The sequence below is a fragment of the Macaca nemestrina genome, chromosome 5 (assembly GCF_043159975.1).
Source record: "Macaca nemestrina isolate mMacNem1 chromosome 5, mMacNem.hap1, whole genome shotgun sequence".
NCBI lineage: Eukaryota > Metazoa > Chordata > Mammalia > Primates > Cercopithecidae > Macaca > Macaca nemestrina.
Window position 1 is genome coordinate 111,889,810 of NC_092129.1, and position 24,669 is coordinate 111,914,478.

Genomic DNA, 24,669 nt, shown 5'->3' on the forward strand with positions numbered 1-24,669 from the left:
TACAAATGACATTCTTCACAGAAATGGAAATAGCAATTCTAAAATTTATATGGAACCACAAAAGACCCAAAGTAGCCAAAGCTACCCTAAGCAAAAAGAACAAAACTGGAGGAATGACACTACCTGACTTCAAATTATATTAAAGGGCTACAGTAACCAAAACAGCATGGTATTGGCATAAAAACAGACACAGAGACCAACAGAATAGAATAGAGAATCCAGAAACAAGTCCATGCACCTACTGTGAACTCATTTTTGACACAGGTGCCAAGAATATACACTGGAGAAAATACAGTCTCTTCAATAAATGGTACTGGGAAAATTTAATATCCATATCGATATCTACCTGCAGAAGAATGAACTCTCACCATATACAAAAATCAAAGGAAAATGGATTAAACACTTAAGTCTAACACCTCAAACTACTATGAAACTACTGCAAGAAAGCATTGAGAAAACTCTCCAGGATATTGGTATGGGAAAAAAAAAAAAAAAAATCCTTGAGTACTACCCCACAAGCATAGGCAAACAAAGCAAAAATGGAAAAATGGGATCACATCAAATTAAAAACTTTCTGCACAGCAAACAATCAACAAAGTAAACAGATAACACAGAGATTGTGAGAAAACATTTGCTAACTACTCATCTGAAAACAGATTAATAATTAGAATACATAAGAAACTCAAACAACTCTAAAATTTCTAGACTTCAAAAAACTTAAAAATCTAATACTTGATTTAAAATTGTCAAAAGATTTAAATAGACATTTCTCAAAAGGAGACATATGAATGGCAAACAGGCATAAGAAAAAGTGCTCACCATTACTGATCATCAGAGATATGCAAATCAAAACTATAATGAAATATCATCTACACTCCAGTTAAAATGACTTATATAAAAGTAAGGCAAGCCAGGCATGGTGGCACATGCCTGTAGTCCCAGCTACTCAGGTGGCTGAGATGGGAGGTCACTTCAGCCCACAGGGTCAAGGCTGAAGTGAGCTGAGATCACAACACCTCACTCCAGCCTGGGTGACAGAGTGATACCCTGTCTCAAAAAAAGAAAAGTCAGGCAATATCTAACGCTGGCAAGGATATGGAGAAAAGGGAACCCTCATACACTCTTGGTGGGAATGTAAATTAGTACAGCCATTATGAAGAACAGTTTGGAGTTTTCTCAAAACAATTAAAAATAGAGGTACCTTATGATCTAGGAATCCTTCTGCTGGGTTTTTACCCAAAGGAAAGGAAACAAGTATATTGAAGAGATATAGCTGTACTCCCATGTTTGTGCCAGCACTGTTCACAATTGCCAAGATTTGGAAGCAACCTAAGTGTCCATCAACAGACGAATGAAGAAAATGTGACACTTATATACAATGAAGTATCTTATTCAGCCATAAAAGAAAATTAGATCCAATCTTGTCATTTGCAATAATATGAATGGACTGGAATTCGTTACATTAAGTCAAATAAGGCAGGCAGAGAAAAACAAACGTCTGATATTCTCACTTATTGGTAAGCATCTAAAAATCAAATCAATTAAATGCATGGAGAGAGAGAATAGAAGAATGGTTACCAGAAGCTGGGAAAGGTAGTGGGAAGGAGATTGAGATGGTTAATAGGTACAAAAAAGATAGAAATAATAAATAAGACCTAGTGTTTCATAGTACAACAGGGTGATTGTCATCAAAATAATTTAATTGTACATTTTAAAATAACTGAAAGACTATAATTTAATTGTAACAAAAAGGAGAAGTGCTTCAGGGGATGGATACCCAATCTACATGTTGCGACTATTATGCTTTGCATGCCTATAGCAAAATATTTCATGTACCCCATAAATGTATACATCTATTTTGTACCCACAAAAATTAAAAATTAAAAAATTTTAAAAGCCTGGATTTGCAATAAAAGTTAAAATACTGTAATAGTACTCCTCTAAAATCAGACTGAAAGCACAGACATAAAGATTTACATAAAGCTAAATCTAGTAGAAACCCACTTTGATTTACAAAATTGTAAATATTTTTAGGAACTTTGTAATGCATAAACTTCTCCTTCCCTGCCTCACACAGATCTAAAGTGACCAAACATACTAAATATGTAATGTGTAATTTCCAGCTGAAAAAAACTTAACCCAGCCCCTCCTGGCTCAGTTAGAAGGTCATTTCCTTGGAAAGAGCTATATCACCAATGGTGAATAAAGTTCCAGTTGCAGTCACAAATGTGGCAATACACAAGATGTCTTCATAGCAAGGCTAATCACCAGATGGGGAGTTTGACTAATTGGCTGAAGATGTTTTCTGCTCTGGTCATACCTTGGCAAACAGAACAAAGAGAGGCCGAGAGACCTAATGGCTAGAACATGAGTATGAGTGTGGAGTTCTGTGATCTGCCCTCTGTCTGTTGTGGGTCTCTGGACAATTCCGTTAACCTTACTGTATTTTATTTTACTATAAATATAAGTAAGACTCTGCATACTTATCTAAGATATTTTCCAGAAAATGTTACAGGCAAAATTATTAAGGTTAAAATAAGAAAGAATTCCTCTATATTGAAACATTCTTTTCTGAAGCAAATTAGGTTTATTCTTAATTTATCTTGGTTCAGCACGTAGGGTCAGTTACATGGCAGCATTTTCTTAGGGATGAAAATTTTATGGGGTAAAGAACCACCGACAGTCAAACACTAGGGGCCAGGACTCCTCCACGGCAAAGAGCAGCTTAAGGTCAAATTTATTCACTCAGTGTCTTACTTCTTCCTATTGACCCAAAAGTTAGGGATAAAGTGAGCACCCACCAGCAGAGGTGCAGCCAGGTTAGAAACCAGCTTTCATGTAAACAAGTCAGTACCAAAATATTTAGGAATAGCCAACACACAAACTAGACAGAAAAAAAAAATGGTTCTCAAATTTTTAAAAAATTTAGGATTACAAGCATGAAGAATTAATGCTAATAATTAATGAGGGTCTGCTATTCCCACTAGTCTGTAGATTCCTTGTGGGTAGATACTACATCTCTTGTTCCCACAGGTTTGTGTGATAAGACACAGCTAACACAGTGTCATAAGATACAGCTCCAACCATGGCAAAGGTCAAGGTGGGTAGAAATCGTGGCCCGAATTGGGCCAGAGACAAACCAAGGTCTTAAGAGAGAACCAGAGAAAAGAGATATGTGCCAGAAACTGGGAGGTGTCACAAGACACAAGGGTAGCAGAAAATGCTCACCTTGAGACCAGAACAGAGAAAGACTGAGTGGCTATAGCAGAAACTGAAAGCATACAATAGGCAACAAATGAACAGAAGATGCTGAGATTGGAGGCAAAAGCAAATGCACATCTGAGCACCTCACCTCTGAAATCAGAAGGAAAATGCCTTGAGAGGGGAGATGAGTTTTTACAGCAGAAGCTGGATTTTCAGTCCAGTGCTTCTTAAAGGAACCTGGCTTACTTTTGCTATCATGCAATTGGAATAATTTGAGGTAAACAAAAAAAAAAATCTAAAAATTAAAGAAAAAAGCAGAAACTGAATGGTCTTTCACAGCTGGACAGGGTATGGCTGGCCAAGACAAAGAAGGACGAGGCAGCAAGAGGTACCAACACTGAGAGAGCCGTTGATCAAAGCATAGCCTGTCAGGCTCCAAGTTATTGTTGGAAGATCCTGGTACCACAGCCTCACAGGCGTTGGCCTCTCCTGAACCTTTGCTTGTTCTGCCTCACAGTGGCAAATCAGTTTTCGAAGCAGCAATAATTGAGTAGTAAAGTCATAAGCTATTGTTAGAAATTAGGAAAAAATCACTTTTAAAAAACTAGAAAAATAGTGTTTTATCTCAAAAATGTATAAACATACAGATATATTTAATTTTAGTTAAACCTTCATTTCATAAGTTTGGAAAAATCACCTAGATTCCTCTAATTGTTCCTGTAGTCAAAAAGTAAATCTACATGTCCTATGCTGTCTTGAATGAGAAGGGTCTATTTACTGTGTTCCTGTCTAAATTCCTTGACCTTTTCCTGTCCAAATAAGTTGGTACTATTAATAATTCAGTCCCCAACATCAGATAAAATATAAAATTAATTGCCTTTTCCATGAATTTAGATGATATAATTAGGCCATGCTTTTGGCTTATGACTATTTCCATGACTAAAATCACTTGAGAACTGCTTGTTTCCCATCAACATTTGGTCGTAAGAGGGATGGTGGGTGTCTTCTACAGGAGACAGTAGGTCAATGGCCAAAGGCCAATGGAGACAAACAGATGTTGCGGTTAACCAAATTGAGAAGGAATACATAAATTTTATTCCAAAAGCCTCTTGCCAGAAGTGCTATAAAGAGCAAATCCATGCTTGATCCTCTACCTCCCGTTTGATGGAAAATAGTCAGATGTATTTGTCTGAATTCTTCAAAGAACCCTGGCAACTTGGTCTTTCCAATAAATATATGCCAAAAGGGTTATTAATCCCTTTTATAACCCACCAACCTCAGTATGCATATTCTTAAAAACGTGTGTGAAAAACTGAAGAAAGTTATACATGTAAACAAAATTGTACCTTCTGCTCAAATATGGTGACATTAACAAAAACGAAAAAAGTACATATTGCTGAGCAAGTTCATTTCAGAAAATGTCACATATATGCTTTTCTCAGAAATCTTCCTGGAAACCTTTTCTGGGAATAGATCAAGGGACATACATTATTGTGCATTACAGGAAAAATGGGAAAGGAGCAATTTAGTATTTGAAACTGTGCCTGAGAATATTTAAAAAGTGTATTTCTATACAAATTTATGAGCCAAAAATTGTAGGAAATATAGTCACTTTATTTTAAATACTATGAAACTGGAGTGTGTACTTTTGCCATGAACATTGAAGTAGTCTCCAGTGTGAGAACAAAGGAGAGAGCCTGGAATATTGGCACTGCTAAGCCACAGATAAGCACGAGAGAGTATTGCCTACTTCCCAAAAAGCACATTAGGGCCAGGGGTACGTGTGTAAAATGAAGTGGGAATAGATGGCAATAACCAGACAAGCCAGAGTTTCTGACCACTGTTCAGAAGGCAGATTTCCTAGATACAAATAATCCTGCGGACCATGTGTGTGTGTGTGTGTGTGTGTGTGTGTGTGTGTGTGGCAAAAGATAACTTGTTCCCCATGACCCATGCCCTTGTAAAAATCTCCTCTCCTTGAATGTCAGCAGAACTTGTAAATATGATGAGATATCACTCCAAAACTATATTATAGAGCAAAAACGATATTATCTAGGCTGGCCTAACCTGATCACATGATCCCTTTAAAAACAAAGAGTTTTATCTGGCTGGTTGCAGGAGAGGAAGTCAGAGATTTGACAGCTAGCAGACAATGAGGAACTCAGTCATAAACTTTCAAGGAAATGAATTCTGCCTACAACCAAATTAACTTGGAAGAGAATCCCAAGTTCCAAATAAGAAACCCAGCCCTGGACAACACCTTGATTTCAGCCTAGTGAAACCCTGAGAAGAGAATACAATGACATTGTACCTAGACTTCTGGCCTACACAACTGTAAGATAATAAATATGTGTTGTTCTAAGCTGTACAGTCTGTCGTAATTTGTAGCACAGCAATAGAAAACTAATACAATCATGGGTGTGGTGGCTTATACCTGTAATCCCAGCACTCTAGGAGGCCCAGGAAGGTGGATCACTTGAGTCTAAGAGTTTGAGACCAGCCTGGGCAACATGTGAAACCCTGTCTCTACAAAAAATACAAAAAAAAAAAAAAAATCACCCAAGCATGATGGTGTCCGCCTATAGTACCAGCTACTTAGGAGACTGAGCTGGGAGGATTGCTTGAGCCCAGGAGGTCAAAGCTACAGAGAGCTGTAATCATGCCACTGCACTCCAGTCTGAGCAACTGAGCAAGACCCTGTCTCAAAAAAAAAAAAAAAAAAAGAAAAAGAAAAAGAAAACTAATACAAAATCAGGGATACAAATACAAAGAAGAAACTAATACAAAAAGAAACTAATACAAATACAATACTGTACTTGCTGAGTCAATTATGACTAATCTAAGAATCTGCTAACATAGTGACTGTAGACCTAAGAATCTTCTAGTTCTACGATTCTATAATTTTAATAAATTTCTTTGATAGTGTTATCATGTCAGTCATTACAGCTCATTTAAAAATTACCCCATTAGGGAACTGAACTGATGACATACTTCTTTAGTATCTGTGAGATGTTTCTTTACACCAACAATAGACAAGCAGAGAGCCAAATCAAGAATGAATTCCTATTCACTATTGCTATAAAGAGAATAAAATACCTAGGAATACAGTTAACAAGGGATGTGAAAGAACTCTTCAAGGAGAACTATAAACAACTCTCAAGGAAATAAGAAAAGATGCAAACAAGTGGAAAAACATTCCATCTTCATGGATAGGAAGAATCGATATCATGAAAATGTCCATACTACACAAAGTAATTTACAGATTCAATGCCATTCCCATCAAACTGCCATTGACATTCTTCACAGAATTAGAAAAAAACTATTTTTAAATTTCACATGGAATCAAAGAAGACCCCATATAGCCAAGACAATCCTAAGCAAAATAAATAAAGCTAGAGGCATCATGCTACCTGACTTCAAACTATACTACAAGGCTACAGTAACAAAAACAGGATGGTACAGGTACCAAAACAGATGTATAGACCAATGGAGCAGAACAGATACCTCAAAAATACCACCATACATCTACATCCATCTGATCTTAGACAAACCTGCCAAAAACAAGCAACGGGGAAAGGATTTCCTATTCAGTAAATGGTGCTGAGAAAACTGGTGAGCCATATGCAGAAAACTGAAACTGGACCCCTTCCTTGCACCTTACACAAAAATCAACTCAATATGGATTAAAGACTTAAATGTCAAACCCCAAACCATAAAAATTCTAGAAGAAAACCTAGGCAATACCATTCAGGACATAGGCATGGGCAAGGACTTCATGACAAAAACACCAAAAGCAATTGCAACAGAAGCCAAAATTGACAAATGGGATCTAATTAAACTAAAGAGCATCAGCACAGCAAAAGAAACTATCATCAGAGCAAACAGGCAACCTACAGAACAGGAGAAATTTTTGTAATCTACCCATCTGACAAAGGTCTGATATCCAGAATTTACAAGGAACTTAAACAAATTTACAAGAAAAAAAACAACCTCAGCAAAATAGTGGGTAAAGATATCAACAGACACTTCTCAAAAGAAGACATTTATGTCACCGAGAAACATATGAGAAAAAGCTCAACATCACTGATGATCAGAGAAATGCACATCAAAACCACAATGAGTCACCATCTCACGCCAGTCAGAAACAATAGATGCTGGTGAGAGTGTGGAGAAATAGCAATGCTTTTACACTGTTGGTGGGAATGTAAATGAGTTCAACCATTGTGGAAGACCGTATGGAGATTCCTCGAGGTCTAGAACCAGAATGCCATTTGATCCAGCAAGCCCATTACTGGGTATATACCCAAAGGAAGATATATATCATTCTACTATAAAGACACATCCAAATGTATGTTTATTGCAGCACTATTTACAATAACAAAGACGTGGATCCAACCCAAATGCCCATCAATGATAGACTGGATAAAGAAAATGTGGTATATATACACCATGGGATACTATGCAGCCATAAAAAAGAATGAGATTATGTCCTTTGCAGGGACATGGATGAAGCTGGAAGCCATCATCCTTAGCAAACTAACAGAGGAACCGAAAACCAAATACCTCATTTTCTCACTCATAAGTGGAAGTTGAACAATGAGAAAACATGGACATAGGGAAGGGAACAACACACACCAAGGCCTGTTGGGGGGTGGGAGGTGAGAGGAGGGAACTTAGAGGATGGGCCAGTAGGTGCAGCAAACCACCATGGCACACATAAACCTATGTAACAAGCCTGCACGCTCTGCATATGTATCTCATTTTTTTAGAAGAAATTATGAAAAGAAAGAAAGAAAATAAGCTTAAATAAGATAAAAATACACACTTTAAAAAAATGTTTAAAATAAAATCCAAAAAAACAGATTTTTTCAGTAAACAAAGTTTCTTCGTGTTATTACACTGTAGGAGCTTTGTATATATTTTAGCAAATTTACAATATTTTATGGGAAATATTTTGACTTTGGTCATCAAAACCTGTGTGAAAATTGTAGGTTATTCAAATCACATGCTCATTTAATGTTACCTTAGAGTGTTTTCCAACATGAGGATTTGATCCAATGTCCATAATTTCAAAGGATGTAAATCTGGTAACCATAAAATGGTAAGCCAGCACAGCCAAGTATAGAAACCATGTGCAGTGAAGCAAGTATGTTTCCATTTGGTCTCTGTATTCTTTACTCTGGAGAAACCCTAGTCCTCTCAAACAAATCTTGTTTTACTTACATCTGTTTTAAATAGCTAGTATGTAGAGCAAACTACCACATATGGTAACAAGATCATATCATCTAAGAGGCATTTGATATTGATATTAAAGTATTTTTAATTGAAACAAATTAGTCACAACTCCCAATTTAAGCAACACCTCTTCTGGGTGAAAAGTATCACAAATGTTTAAAAGAAATTATTTATACAAAACTCTTCTTAGAAGAAAGAAAAAGAAAATAAGTATTCTATCTTTTCCCTGATGAACAGCACTTGTTTTATAAACCTGAACAGTAACGGATTTTAGTTTTAGTTTGTACTGCAAGAATGATCATAAATGGCAATTCTAAAAGCCTGGTTTGTCAAAAATATAGCTAGAAAACATCACACACTTCTAAAAAGTGATATATAATTATTTAGTAATGAATAAGGCTATCTTTTTTGTGGCAAGGAGGGGGGAATTAAACCTTATTTATTTTTAAAACCAAACCACTAAGAAAATATATCACAGCCTGAAAACAGCAAATGGACAGGCTGTATTATCATTTCAAGTAATAAGCTGGTGAAAATACAATGAGGTTGGTATCAAAATAATAAGGAGCCATGCCAGGGCAGGAACAATGCAAGCTGCGAAAGCCCCGGGCAAAAATGGTATTTGATAATGGGGGCTGCCTCTCCTTTGCTCTAAGGGAGTCAGCTCATCCTAGCCCAAATTGTTCACTTTTTCTCCCTTGAACTTCCTGTTGCCAGGGGTCTCAATTGGGCTCTGTTAATTCAGGGAGCTAAGGAAATAATGCTAGGTTTAGGCTTCCATTTCACTCTGTTTTATAAAAACCAGGTTTTTCCAAATCCAGTACTTCATAACTCTCTTATAAGCAAGTAGCCAATTGCTCCTCTTTTACTATTCATTACTAGATACTAATATATATCACAATCAAAACCCCTTTCTTCTTCAAGGGGAAAGTGTTACTGCAACATTGTCCTGTCATTTTGCTACACACATCCTCAAGGCCCATCAGCCAGTAAGAGGGAAGCTCTGCTTCTCATAATTAGTGTGTCATCGCCTCTCATGTTTTTGCATGGTATCCAGGTTGAAAGATGCAGCATGTAATAATTTTGAGAAATGTACATCTACGTCTTGACCAGAAATGGGGATCCACAAGGATCTTCAAAGTTCTTATCCAAACTACTCTCCCTCCCAATTCCACATTTTAAAATCAACTTGTATCAACTTGTATACCCTTGTATCAATTACACAAAATCAAGAAAACAAAGACCCAGAAATTTTTTTCTCCCTTCTAAGTTATTGACCTCATGGATTTTGTTTCACAGCCTATAGAAAATGGTGTGATGACACTTCTGGTAAACAGGATATTTGGCAACAAAGAGAAAACATCTCTCCTCAAACTCCAGCAAGTCTAACCTGCCAGCCTGTTGGTATTAAGAAGAGTCTGGTAGCTTGGAGGGCTCTGGCTTGTTACAGGTGAGATCCTTACTGCCAGGACAAGCACTAGCCACAGGAACATAAGCTCTAAAACTTTCTGTAATGTCTCTGATGCAATTTAGCATCACTTTTTCCCATTTCACTTTTTAGGGCTGAAACATGAAAGAACCAGTGTCCAGAGGCAAGCGACATATGCCTTACACTTGTTGCCATCCTTAATTTCTTCATAAACTTTGCTTAAAAGACTAAAATTCCCAATTCCTTATTAAAAAATATATTTTTGCCCTCATTCCTGATAGTCACTGGCAAGGACTTTTATTACCCAATGGATAAGAGAGCCTCCTTCTTCTTGGTCACGGTTGGGATGAGGTGCACGTGGTCATCTATACACTCAGTCACACGACAGTCCAGCTGCCGTTTCACCTGAAGCTCCTTACTCCCGGCATCTATTTAATCTTTGGTTTTGTCGTTGCAATGTATGGTGCACCAGGCCTGGCAGTCCTGGAACTTCTCAAACTTACTGGTGACCAAGGCCTAGACTTGAGCCAGAGGCACATGACTGCGCTGGATGCACTGGTGCACCTGCTGCATGGATGCCTGGCTGTCCTCACAACAGCTGGTGCTGCATGGGAACATGAGACTCTGCATCTTCTGGATGTTTTCTCTCTCTAGGCTCTTTACCATGGAGTCCACCGTCTCCTGCACCCGCAGCTGCTGCAACTCCGCCATGATGATCCTGTGCTGCCCCAGGCCGCGCCCGTGCCCACCAATAAGGCAATCTTAACTAGCTAAATTTAAATAGGATGTCTATGGCAGATTACAAATATAAAAATGTTTAAAGTCAGATATATTAAAAATTTGTGAAAATCATTGCCCAATGATAGGGCAAGGCAAATGTATCCAAACAAATGAGTTAATGTATGTAAAACATTTAGAACAATCCTGAACTATTGTATATATCATTATCATTATTATTTTTACACTATATTTTCCCTGTGGACATCCTTCAACTTCAGCCCTTTTGTTATGTACAAAAGTGGTTCGCACCAGGCACGGTGGCTCATGCCTGCAATCCCAGCACTTTGGGAGGCTGAGACAGATAGATCACCTGAGATCAGGAGTTTGAGACCAGCCTGGCCAACATGGGGAAACCCTGTCTCTACTAAAAATACAAAAATTAGCTGGACATGGTGGCACATGCCTATAATCCCACCTACTTGGGAGACTAAGATAGAATTCCTTGAACCCAGGAGGTGGAGGTTACAGTGAGCCAAGATCATGCCACTGTACTCCAGCCTGGGCAACAAAGGAAGACTCCATCTCAAAAAAAAAAAAAAAAAAAGAAAGAAAGAAAAAGAAAAAAAAGAAAAGAAAAGAAAAAGAAAAAGAAAAAAAAAGTAGTTCCAGGTGCACTTCCAAATATCATAAATTTGCAGTAGTTCAAGTGAAGAGATTAAAATATTCCACATAATTCCCAAATAAATAACAAATAGCCACAGTGCAATTATTTCTTATGGTGTCTAGAAAAGCATTCAGTGTTACCTGTTCACTTGTCACTGCCTGTTAAAATATCTACTCAGGGCCAGGAGTGGTGGCTCATGCCTGTAATCCCAGCAATTTGGGAGGCTGAGGTAGGCGGATCGTGAGGTCAGGAGATTGAGACCATCCTGGCTAACACAGTGAAACCCTGTCTCTACTAAAAATACAAAAAATTAGCTGGGCGTGGTGGCAGGCACCTGTAGTCCCAGTTACTCAGGAGGCTGAGGCAGGAGAATGGCATGAACCGGGGTAGCAGAGCTTGCAGTGAGCTGAAATCAGGCCACTGCACTACTCCAGCCTGGGCGACAGAGCCAGACAGCATCTCAAAAACAAAAACAAAAACAAAAACAAAAACAAAAACAAAAGCAAAAGTATCTACTCAGGCCAGGCAAGGTGGCTCATGCCTGTAATCCCAGCACTTTGGGAGGCCGAGGCGGGCGATTCATGAGGTCAGGAGATCGAGACCAGCCTGGCCAACATAGTGAAACCCTGTCTCTACTAAAAATACAAAAATTAGCCAGGTGTGGTGGCAGGCGCCTGTAATCCCAGCTACTAGGGAGGCTGAGGCAGGAGATTACTTGAACCCGGGAGGTGGAGGTTGCAGTAAGCCAAGATCATGCCACTGGATTCAAGCCTGGGTGACAGAGAGAGACTCCATCTCAAAAAAAAAAAAAAAAATTGTCTACTCAGATCTGCTCATTTCTCTGACCAGGAAGGCAATATTTTGTACACTCCAGTGTACATGCAGTCTCTCATTGCCAGTACTTGACAATATAGTTATTAGTCCTCTCCCCTCTTGCTCAGTGCCAGCTTATCCTCAGTACTCTTTTACATGAGTCTCTCAGTTCATCACTTCACTCCACAGCATTTACAGGACAGGTGAGAATAGAGATAAACTTCTCTCACTTGATGAACATCTGTGAAGAGATCCAATATGCCACAGGACATTAACTCGAAAACATTGTGTCCAACAAGCTCTTTTGCAACCAATTTATTGAATGAACCGAAAAATATAAGTAGGATATTTTAAAAATTTTATACATATCTGTCCTCAAACCTCTTTTGTTGTATTTTCCTTCCCCTACCCCTTGGCCATATCTTAGATTCCATAGCTTTCTGATTACTTTCAGGCATTGGAACAGTCTCCTTTTCCATCTTCTTTCCAGTTTAATACACATCAAAGCATTCAGTTCTCACTCAATTTTAAGCTTCCACTTCCCAGTCTCACTCAGAACTGACTCTCAGTTTCATAGTAATTGGAAGCAAGAGCATATCATGATATTTTACTATGTTTCCACCTTTCTCTTCCAACTTCATTCCTGACTCACTACACTGCCTCTAGCTCCCCCTAGATGTGGGTTGGGAAGAGGGATGCATGTTAAATTGGAAACATCTGTTTAAAATTAGTGGCAGCATTTGTATTTTCTCCTGGTTGTTGGAAATCCTCTGTCACGGAAGATGTCCAAACATGGGCTCTCTCACACAAGGGATGTTTTGGTGGGTTCTCTGGAGACGCTTTCCCGTAGGAGTGTTCAACATTACATCATTTAACAGTGAGCAACATTTTTTCTGGATGCCTTCAAGTGGCTTATCCACAATCCCCATTTCTAATGGCACCCCACAGAACCTTCCTTTGCTGGGTCAACTTGCCTCACTGGACATCCTCTCTAAAGGGCTCTATTTTGCTTCCTTCCACAGTGCCTTCTCTTGCTCCAGTAACTGTACCTGTCCCTCCTACTAATGGATTTATTTGCTACCACTGCAGCTTTCTCTCCTTACTTGTTCTTTAGCAGTTACTCCAGGTAGCTTTTCATAATTGAGCCTCTTCTAGGTAAAACGTAAACACATTCCTTGTGCACATTGAAGCCAGGGTAAACAGATCAGCATCACCCAAGCTCACTTCCACAGCTCAGCCAACAACCACCAGGGACAATACGGCAGTCTCCCTTCATTATAAGAAGACATCCTCCACCACTTAGCTGAGTTAGGAGAAAACAGCTTCCTCTTGAGTAAGCCAACAATCCTTTTCAAAGCATCTTCCTCCTACTTCTCCAAATTTATTATCTCATGTCACATTGGCTAAAGATCATAAGATCATTTTTATGTCCACTCTTTAGCAAGTCCTTTGGAAATGTCTCTGGTCTTCAGAACAAGAGAGCACTTAAAATATAATGTTCCCAGCTTCGAAGCCTCTGCTGACATTCTGGGACAGGAGGGTCATATTTAACATTAATACTCTAGAATTAAGGAAAAATAAGCATAATTTTGTGGGTTCACTTTCCCTAGTAATTAGTTTAGACTTTATTAGGAATATACCTATAGCAATTAGATATATATCAATAGCTTCAGAAGTCAAGGTAAGATATTTTCCTGCTAATAGGAGAAACAGAAAAGAAAACTTTCAAAACAAACCTGGATCCTTAGTGGCTCAATTATGTTGGATAGTTTCCTGAGCATTATTTCTCTGTCCTTTCAATGCATATGGTAGTTTTAAAATATATCTGCAAACTCCTTTATATTATACTCCTCACTTCAAGAAGTGGAGTTTAATTCCCCTCTTCTGAAATGTGGGCTGGATTTATAACAATAAACTTCAAACCAATAGATTGTGGCAGAACTGATGGAATATGATGAGGCATAAAAGTCATTGAGGGTTCTTGCTCTTTCTCTTAGACCCCTTGCTTTGAAAAAAGTCAGTTGCCATGCTTTCAGGACACTCAACCACCCTATAAAGAGGCCCATGTGACAATGAACTGAGGACTCTTGTAAAGAACCATGTGAGTGAAACATCTTAGAAGTGAGTCTTATAGCCCCTGTCAAACTTTCAGATAACTATAGCCTCAGCCAATAACTTGACTGCAGACTCCTGAGAAACTACAACAGAACCTCAGCTAATAACTTGACTGCAGACTCCTGAGAAACTACACCAGAACCTCAGCTAACCTCTCTCCAATCCCTGACTCACAGAAATTGTGATTTAATAAATGCTTGTTATTTTAAGTCACTAAGTTTAAGGGTAACTTTTTATATAGCAGCAGACAACTAATACAATATGGCATTTTACATACTGAAATAAATTTAAAATCCCATATATTCTTTCCTGAATTCTATATGCCATGTACACCCAAAATATACCAATAACCAAATGCATGCCTTGATTCAAAGTCAGGTGCTGTGATAACTTCTCTTTATAACAGTCTAATCATTCAGCTGAGCATGATTACTAATCCACAGATGGATCAGCTGATAACCTCCCCAACTCTTGATGAAATGACTTGTTCTGTCAGGAGTTATTGAGAAGGACATACACACATTAACATAATGTGAATCTGCTTATTAAGGATCATACTTAGATTCATGGTCACATGGGCCAATAGTAAGTAATGAAGAGAAGACTCTATTGTGCAAAATTATTCCTCTGTCACTAACATTTTAAACTCAAATATTATAACATGTCTATTTTTTAGATTAATTCAGTGTTAAAATTCATGTAACTTCAGTAGAGATAGTTCTTTATGTTGCTTGAGGTAAATTATTCTTTTGAATATGAATAAAAAGAGTGAGATTAGGATGTAGGCCACCAAGAAGAAAAAAGGGAAATTAATTCAAAAGCTGAGAGTGCTAAGGAAAAGTTCACTGGCTTTCCAGACACACTGTGGATGGCTTTGCGCCCTCTTAAGCTCTGTGAATTAGAGATCATCAGCTCCCAGAAGGCAGAGACTAAGTTGTGTATCTGTTATGAATACCACCTAACACAATCCAGTCGGTGGAATACTAAACCACAACAAAATCATTAGCACCAGATAAAGTCAGATGTCTATCCTAATAAGCAGCTGTTACACTTGGAACTGTCAGGAATATCGCATGCAATTTCCTGGATGTTTTCATTAGAGTCACCTAGAAACCACACCAATAACAAATAGCAAGACAAAAATTTACTCAAGGAACACAACCAGACTCCTAAAGTGTTGCCAGTTCCAAAACAAAGCCTGCTGCCACTCAGCTGAGCTGCATTCTATATATGTGACAGAGACTTGACAGTTAAATCTCACAGCAATTTGAGATGAAAAACCAAAGGGATGTAACCACAAACAGGACAGTTGGAAGAAATAGGACCACTGTGATTAGCTGAGTCAAAGGACATCCACTCCCTATGGGAAAGTAAAAAGCAAAGGATAAGCTATTCTGGGGATCAGAAATCAGAGATGTCTCAGAATGTAGCTTTGGCTATACACAGAGAAGAGAAACTATGACCTTGTGAATACAATCTCCTTCAATGTAGAGAAGTCTAACCAAAGTCTAGTGAGAATCTTGTTATATACATACACAAGTATGTGATAAACCACACACATTGTATCCCACTACTATCAGAAAACATCCCTGAATATATACAACAGCCACCTACATCTTTGAACCCATTTGTGGAGAATTTGTTTTCATTTTCTACTGAGTTAAATCCTATGGGATAAAAAGGGCTCTCTCTCTACATGTCAAAAAATTAAATGTTGTATTAGATGATTACTAGTACCCTCATGGTTCTGATTATTTAACAAAAAGAATATTTGAGACCACGTGAGAACAAAATGTCATCATAAACCAACTTTTAAAAAAAGAACTTAGATTCTAGTGAAACTATATTCATTGTGAAAACACAAATTGGTTAGAAACATGAGACATATTACTTTGACACTTCAGGCTTGAAAAAACTGCAGATTAAAACTAGACATTATTTTACAGCGAGAAAAGCCATTAGGGTTGATTTTTGCCAACTTTATATTCAGGCCACAGATGTTAGCATGACACTTAATATTTCTGATTTATGGGGAAAATTAGAACAGAATGCTCACAATTTAACTGATATGTAGCCTGTCTGCAACCTTGCTTTTTTTATCTAAAGAAATTCAAATGCAGTTTTAATAACTGAAAGAATTCCATAATATTTTGACTTAGTAATTTGACAGAAGCACCTATAAAATGGTGGTCCGTTTTATCAAAATTATTCAAATATTTACTTACTGTCTGCAAACCGAAATTATATTTCCAACTTACCATTACTTGTCAATGTTTATTCTATATACTTTAACAGATTTTAAAGATGAATAAGGGAGGATATGCTTTATCATATGTATTATATTTCATAAACATACAGCTAACTTAAATTTTGTATTCAGTGTGGCAGTGTGGTATGCAAAATAATTTCTTGGTTTCCTGAAATCACTGGATAAAATGCTTTTGTTACTCTAAATTACAGTGTCCTCCAATAATTTTGTAGCTAAACTCCAAATTTGCTTCACAAAGACCAAACAGCATGTTAAACCACTTCATGATACAGACTTTGTCTTCAGATGTGACACATAAACAAAGCTTTATGACATGGAGACAGTTATAGAAAGTAATTTGCTGGTAAAACAGAAATCCTTCAATGTGATAATTATCTCTTTGGGCTTTGTATATTTTATTTCTTTTATAATCATAGGTAACCCCTCCCACAACACCTCTAGCATCAGAAATAAACCTCCCACTACACTCCTTAGCCACATTCTTAAATTCATCCTTCTCAAACTACGTCTATTTAGCATCACTATAAATCCAAGGTAAGAATAAATGCATGTATTTAAATTTCCTCTTAAGCTGCAGGAAAAATCAGAATCAGAAAATAGCAAGTTATAGTGAATGACTTATGGTCCAGTGTGAAAAATATTGAGTAAAATATAAGTAAATAAGACAGGTCCATATATGCTAATATGATAAACTACTTGGAAGTCTTCAAATTCATTATATTCATAGAGAATAATCAGAATACAATGTATCCTTCTAAAGATGAACCTTAGTCTGCCTTTCAAAAATCAATACAGACAAGTTTGCAAAGAGTGACTATCTCACAACAACCAAGAACTTCAGCTGGAAGACTGCAAGATTGTCTATTTAAAATCCTATTTTTCAGAGAAGGAAATACAGACTCAGACATTTTTGTAAGTAAACAGCCTGTTTGTTAGATGTGTACTTGAGACTTGAGCCTTGAGGTTTCTAAGGCTTTTCTCCAATGTTCTTTCTTTAAAAATTTGCTTTACTTATCTGTGTTATTGATATCTTTTGATGAACAAAATTCTTAAGTATTCTTACTAATAAGTAGTTTTTTGGTTATCATAAAAATGGTCTTTTAAAAATTGAATCATCTAACTGCATATAAAATGCAATTAGCTCTTATGTGTTGATTTTATTTCTCTGAACCTTGCTAAACTTTCTAATTAATTGCAATAATTAGTCTGATAATTCTCTTGGGTTTTCCATATAGACAAACACACATATCAACTGTAAATAATTTAGGTTTCTGTTGTTGTTGTTGTTGTTGTTGTATTTTTTAGTTCTGGAAGCTGGAAAGGCCAAGGTGAAGAGGCTGAATCTGGTAAGAGCCTTCTTTCTGGTAAGAACTCTCTACAGATTCCCATGGTAGCCCTAGGGCATCACATTGGTGAGGGGGCTGAGTGTGCTAGCTCAGGTCTCTATTCCTCTTTTTATAAAGCTATCAGTCCCACTCCTATGATAAATTTCAACATGAGTTTGGAGTTTTTAATCCTTATAGAAAAATTTTCCCTAGAATCTCCAGTACAATACTAAATATAAGTTTCAATAGTGGGACTCTTGTGTTATTCTTTATTTAAAGGAACATATGTTAAAAAATAGTTACATCAAGTGAGCACATCTCAAATTGAAATCTGTCAAAACAAAGTATCAATTAACCATATGATATATCAGAAGGAGCTAATTAGCTGAATTATAAAATGAAAGCATTCCAGACAAAGGATACTTGAATATACATCTCTATGAACAGAGACAGTGTAGTTAATAGAGCTTGAAAATCAAGAGGGAAGGGATACAAGATGAGGCTGGAGAGGCAGGCTGATTTCAGACCTTTCATGATCTCATAGGAAAGCGCTATGATTTTAATATGTGTCCTCCAAAACTCATGTTGAAATTTATCATAGGAGTGGGACTGGTAGCTTTATAAAAAGTGTAAGAGAGACCCGAGATAGCACACTCACCTCCTCACCATGTGATGCCCTATGCTACTTTGGGACTCTACAGCAGGTCTCCAACAGCAAGAAGGCTCTTATTAGATGCACCCCCTCAACCTTGGACTTCCCAGCCTTCAGAACTGCAAGAAATAAATTTCACTTCTTAGAAACTATTCAGTTGCAAGTATTCTGTTATAAGAAACAATTTAAAAAAAAACTAAGACAGAAGGTTAGTATCAGAAGTGTGATGTTCCCAAGAATGAATATCTGAAAATGTGGAAGCAGCTTTGGAAATGGGGCAATGGACAGAGGCTAGAAGTATTTAAAGGATCAGGCTAGAAAAAAAACAGATTCTAGTGAGAACATAGAAGACAAGAAGATTAGTGAAAGTCCAGAATACCTTAAGCTTGGTTAAGTGATCATGACCAGAATTCTGATAGAAATATGGACAGTAGAGGACATTCTGATTAGGTCTTTGATGGAACTGAGGAACAACATATTGGAACCTGGGGTAAAAGTCATCCTTGTTATAAACTGTCAAAGAACTTGCCTGAATTGTTTCCATGCCTGAGGGTTTTGTAGAAAGCCAAACTTGAGAATGATAAACTAGGGTATCTGGCAGAAGAAATTTCTAAGGAAAATATAGAAGAAGCTTCCTGGTTACTTTTCACCACTTATGCTGAGATTTGGGAGCAAAAGAATAACTTAAGGACAGAATTTATAATCAAAAAGGAAAAAGAGTGAATTCTTTGGAAAACTCTCAGCCTGGCACTTAAAGTATTGAGAAGTGCGTTCAGGAGAAGAAACCAAGCCCAGCAACCTTTTGCCAAAGAGATTAGCATGAATAGAAGGGAGCTAGGTGCTATACCTCAAGACAGTGGGAGAAATACCTCAAAGACATTTCAGAAAACTTTGAAGTTGCCCCTTTCATCACAGGCCAAGAAGTCTAGGAGAGCAAAATAATTTCCAGAGACTGGACATCATGCTCTCCATGAGATCACTGCCCATGGCCACCTTGGGATTCTGATCCCTGTACCACAGTGCAGTGCTTCACAGCTACCCCAGCTGTGGCTGAATAAGTCCCATGTATGCCTTATGCCCCAGCTTTAGAAGGCATAGGTTGTAAACCTGGTAACATCAATGTGGTGCTAATTCAGCAAGCTTGCAGAAAGAAGGAGCTGTGAAGGTTTGGCAGCCTCCACCCAGATTTCAAAGGATGTTGTTGAATTCCTAGTGGACCCAGGCAGAGACTTGTTTCAGGGAAAAGCCACTGCAGAGAGCCCTCACTGCAATAATTCTGAGTGGCATGTGAGCAGGGCATGGGTTTGGGGGTGGGGCAGGGACAGAATGCTATGATTTGAATATTTGTCCCCTCTAAACTCATTTAAAATGTATCATGGAAATAGGATTGGTGGCTTTATGAGAAGAGAAAGAAGGATCCTGGCTAGCACATCCAGCTCCACCTCACAGTGTTCTGCAGAGGATCCCCATCAACAAGAAAGCTCTTGCCAAATAAACCTTCTCAACCCTGGACTTCCCAGATTCCAGAACTGTAAGAAATAAATTTCATTTTTTATAAATTACCCAGTTTCAAATACTGTTACAAGCAATACAAAATTAACTAAGAAAACAAATTTCAGAGTAATGGGAAGTCACAGCTGGCTTTAAGGGGCAGGCTTAATATGATCAGATTTGAGTTTTAAAATATTTAAAATATTAACTAATTGTGTTAAAATATTAACTAATTAAAAACCTGTCAGTTATTCACAGATTGTTTGTGTATGTGTAGATACAATTTGTCTACATGGAAAGTCCAAAGGAATTCTCAGACTAATTATTATAACACACTCTGACTATAGTGTGAAGAACTAATATAAGAAGACAGAGGGTACAGAGAACATACTTAACAGAAGATTGCAATCATGGATGGAAGATCAAAGTAGCTCATGTTTTGGCAATCCTGTTAGAGAAGATGGGAATGAACCAGTCAATTAATCAACAATAATTAATATCCTCCAGTTAAGGACCATTCTTTGTCCAATTTAGGAACTTAAATACCCCCTAAGTTTAATGGAATAAAATAATCCACTCCATTTCCTATCCTCTTTCTCAATCCCTCAGTTTCCCATCCAAACCCATATGTACAGTTGTTTCTCAGTTGAAAAACAAAAGATGTCATGCATAGCAATATAAATGGATGGTACGGTAGGTAGAATAATGGCTTCCCAAAGAAATCCAGTCCCCAGAACCTGTGAATATGTTACTTTATATGGCAAAGGAGACGTTTTGCTGATGTGATTCAGTTAAAGATAACAAGATAGGAGGATTACTACATTATCTAGGTGAGCCAAACATAATCACAAGGGTCCCTAATAGAGAAAAGAGGGAGTTAGGAAAGTCAGAATCAGAACAGGAGATGTGAGGATGCATCTCCCTGGCCACCAGCCAAAGAATAAGGCAGCAGCCAGAAGCTAGAAAAGTCAAGAAGCAATTCTCCCCCACAGCCTCCAGAAGAAATGTAGCCCTGTGGACCCATTTCAGACTTCTGACCTCCAGAACTATATGATAATAAATATGTGGGGTTTTAAGCTGCTAAATGTTTAGTTGTTATAACAGCAATAGTAAACTAATGAAGATGGTAGAGGCTGTGGGGGCTTTGAAGTTCTTATCTTCACTTTCAAAAATTGTCCTAGCCCAATCAGTGAAAACTATCTTGTTAAAAATAAAATGTATTTTTATTTTTAAGAAAAAAAGAGTTAATCTATGTCTGTTCATTTAGATAAAGCAAGTCTTTATTGGATGCTTAGATTCCAATAACCAGGCTCAGGGAAATGAGTTTGGTTAAGGACCTTATGATTATTCAATCCAGAGTGTATGCTTTATTAATTTGGTTTACTTCAGGTCAACAAATAGTTATGCACTGTGTAGTATTTGTACTGATCGTATAAAGATTTACAATTTGCCATGGTTCTCACAGAAATAAGAAAGGGAGACAAAAGTTTCCTATAAAAAAGTTGAAGAAAATTCCATGAAATTGGGCTCAACTTTGGGTCACCAGTCATGATGGATTCCAACAGACTGTTTATAAAGCATATCAGCATGGATTTAGTAACATTTCTCATTACACAGTTGTCTATACATAACTACATATATAAACTTACATATATAACTATGTAAATGAAAAATTTTGTGTAAACTACAATACAAACAAAGCCATGGCATCATTTAAAAATATTTGTCATGACTCCAAAAATTAAGGACATTCCTAATCAGGGAGACAACATCCAAAAAAATATATAAAGAATACAAAATATCATTATAATAAAGTAAGCACTATGAAAGAAATGGTCACTGAAAATCTTGGTGGAGGACAAAAGAGAAGCATTCCTGAAACAGGTGTTGCCTGAGCTGGAATGAAAACAAAGAAATGCACAAAGAGAGAAAACTCAAGGTGCCTGAGGGAGTCACAGGAAACTCAGCATCCATGTAGGATACTAAGTTAAGAAAAGGAAAAAGAAGAGCCAAAAGGATATCTAAAAGATAGACACAGAGAGACAAACAGGGCTACAGAAATTCCAGCATGTCATGTAAATAGATTTTACTTTATCTTGTAGGTAATGGAAAGCTTTGAATGATTTTTAAGCAGTGGGTTGACAGCATCTGATTTGTATTTTATGTGCATTCCTCTGATGTCAGAGTAAAGACATATCTAAGAAAGCATGACCAGTAACATAGCCTATTAAATGCTACAAGTATCTAGATCAGGCTAGGGCAGTGGCAAGCAGAGATGGGAAGAAGCAGATCTGATAAATGATTACAGAAACAGGACAGCAGGATTTGGAAAGAAATTCAATTGATAGTGGAGAAAGAGGAAGGGCCTAAGATTATCCCTAGTTTGGCCAATTGATTAGTAGGTTGGGTTATAATTGAGGCAAGAAATGCAGAAAGGCGAAGAGTTTAAATTTTGGTGAAGGCTAATAATCAGTTTCTTGTGGCACATAGTAAGTACCAGGAAGAATGTCGCTCCTGGTGTGTGAAGGGATAGAAAGAAAGAACAAGTCCCTAACTGAGCTATTGTAACCAAAGCCTGTGACCCAGAGTGGTTTTTACCTTCAGAATTTTTCTTGATTTTTTTTTCTTTTTTTCCATGTCTCACCTACTTTTTCTGTTTGTGTTTGCCTTATTTTTTTTCTTTTTTATTATACTTTAAGTTCTAGGGTACATGTGCACAACGTGGTTTGTTACATATGTATACATGTGCCATGTTGGTGTGCTACACCCATTAACTCGTCATTTACATAAAAAAGAAGAGGTTTTGAACAGCTTGCCAGTGCAATTCTCTGTATAACTAAATCAAGCTAATAGAAAGAAAACCCGAGTATTGCACACTTACCAAGAAAATATATGGTGCTGGGCACAGTGACTCATGCATGTAATCCCAGCACTTTGGGAGGCTGAGGCAGGAGGAATGCTTGAGCCCAGGAGTTCGAGATCAACCTGGGCAACATAGCAAGACCCTGTCTCTACAAAAATAAAAATAAAAAATTAGCCAGGCATGGTGGTGCACACCTGTACTCAAGAGGCTGAAGCAGGAAAATCAGGAGCCTGGGAGGTTGAGCCTGCAGTGAGCTGTGATCATGCCACTGCCCTCCAGCTTGAGCTACAGAGTGAGACAGTCTCAATAAAGAAAAAAAGAAAGAAAATATACATATGTGGTTTATAAATGAAGGAGCTGGGAAGCGTTAAATAAATTGTGGAGTGGCTATAAACTTTGCTCTTAGTGTAAGAGTTTATTCTAGAGGGTTGAGCTTCTAACTGGCAGTACTTATAGTTTCCAGCTGAATATCCTGCTATTGTTTAATTGCTTGTTTAGATTCTGCATTTGTGTTAGAGCCTCAAAGGTACTAAAAGACTCTAATTATGTGACATATGCAGCAACAAGTATTCGAAGATGTAAAGCTTAATATGAAAACAATCCAAAAAAATTATGGCCAGATAAGAATCCAAATGTGAAAATCTGCTTCAGTCTCAGGGATACTAAAGTGTTCTATGTAGCATGACATGCTAATTCAGAAATTCGTCAGAAAGCAAACTAAACACCTTACAAATAAAATTTAAAATTTCATTAATTTTAAAAAGTCTTAAATTAGCAATTTAAATAACTCTTTTAAAAAGTAAGAAACGCAGTGTAGTACAGTGATAGAAGCCATATTGTATGGCTCTGTTTTCTATATGGAATATTAAACCTGGTTTATTTTCAAATAATTTTAGAGAACCCTCTCTCGATCAGTATCCCATTTCAGTGTTCCATCACAGGAACATCTCCTTAGGTCTTGTTTCTCCTATGTATTTTTCCTAGATTATTTGAACTCTGATATGCCAAATGCATAGAAAATGATCACTCTGAGATTTTTTTTTATAATAACAAGCCAAAGCTATATCTAAACATTCCCCTTTAGAATAGCTCATTGTAATCTGAATAAAGGCTTTCTATGGTATATACGATGTAGTGTTATTAGAAAGAGATAATTTAGTTTTACTATTTTTACACTTGTCTTTCAGAAACAGAATGGACTCTGTTCCATTACTATGCTTATATTAAGAAAAAAAAAAAACTACCCCCAGACCAAGTGGCACGAAATCACCTAGCCTCGGCTAGAAAACTTGAAGGCTGAGGTCTGGAATAAAATGAGATCATTTACTCACATGTCTGACACATGATGTTGGCTGTCAGCTGAGAATTTTGCTGCAGCTGTAGCCCGGAACAGCATATTCATGGCTGCCCCATGATGCCTAGCCTTCCCCACAAATTAGTAGCCAGATCCCAAAAATAAACATCCCAAGAAAGAGCCAGGAAGAAGCCACATCGTCTTTTATGACATAGTCTCCGAAGGCACACAGCATCATTTCTGCCACATTCTATTGGTCCAAGCATTTACAAAACTCTACCCAGTTTCAAAGACAGGGACTATCATTCCCAACATAGGTTAGACAATGTCATTTATCATTGTCACATTGCAAGAAGAGCATGGGGATGGGCTATGTATTAGTGCAGAGCTTTCTAGAAAATACAATCAGCCACAGGCTGTTTTCCAGCAAGAATGTGTCACACATCAGAGACATCATTGCTAGAAAATAACAATGTTTAATATCAGTAGGCTTAGACAGAGTGATAATGTAAAGAAGAGAAACATCTTTCTTATTTTAAATTTTATTTACGCAGTATCCACAGCAAAAAAAAAAAAAAAAAATACACAGTTGTGC

At 37.4% G+C, this 24,669-nt stretch overlaps 1 long non-coding RNA gene and 1 pseudogene across 1 annotated transcript in view; both read right to left on the reverse strand.

Annotated features, from left to right (window-relative positions):
- LOC105479447 (uncharacterized) overlaps positions 1 to 24,241 on the reverse strand; it is an 83,589-nt gene extending 59,348 nt beyond the window's left edge. Inside the window, exon 1 of the long non-coding RNA XR_011623110.1 lies at positions 24,112 to 24,241. This is a non-coding gene — a long non-coding RNA (uncharacterized lncRNA). The remainder of the gene's footprint in view (positions 1 to 24,111) is intronic.
- On the reverse strand, positions 10,052 to 10,579 carry LOC105479446 (protein FAM136A pseudogene; annotated as a pseudogene).
- Positions 24,242 to 24,669: the final 428 nt, after the last annotated feature.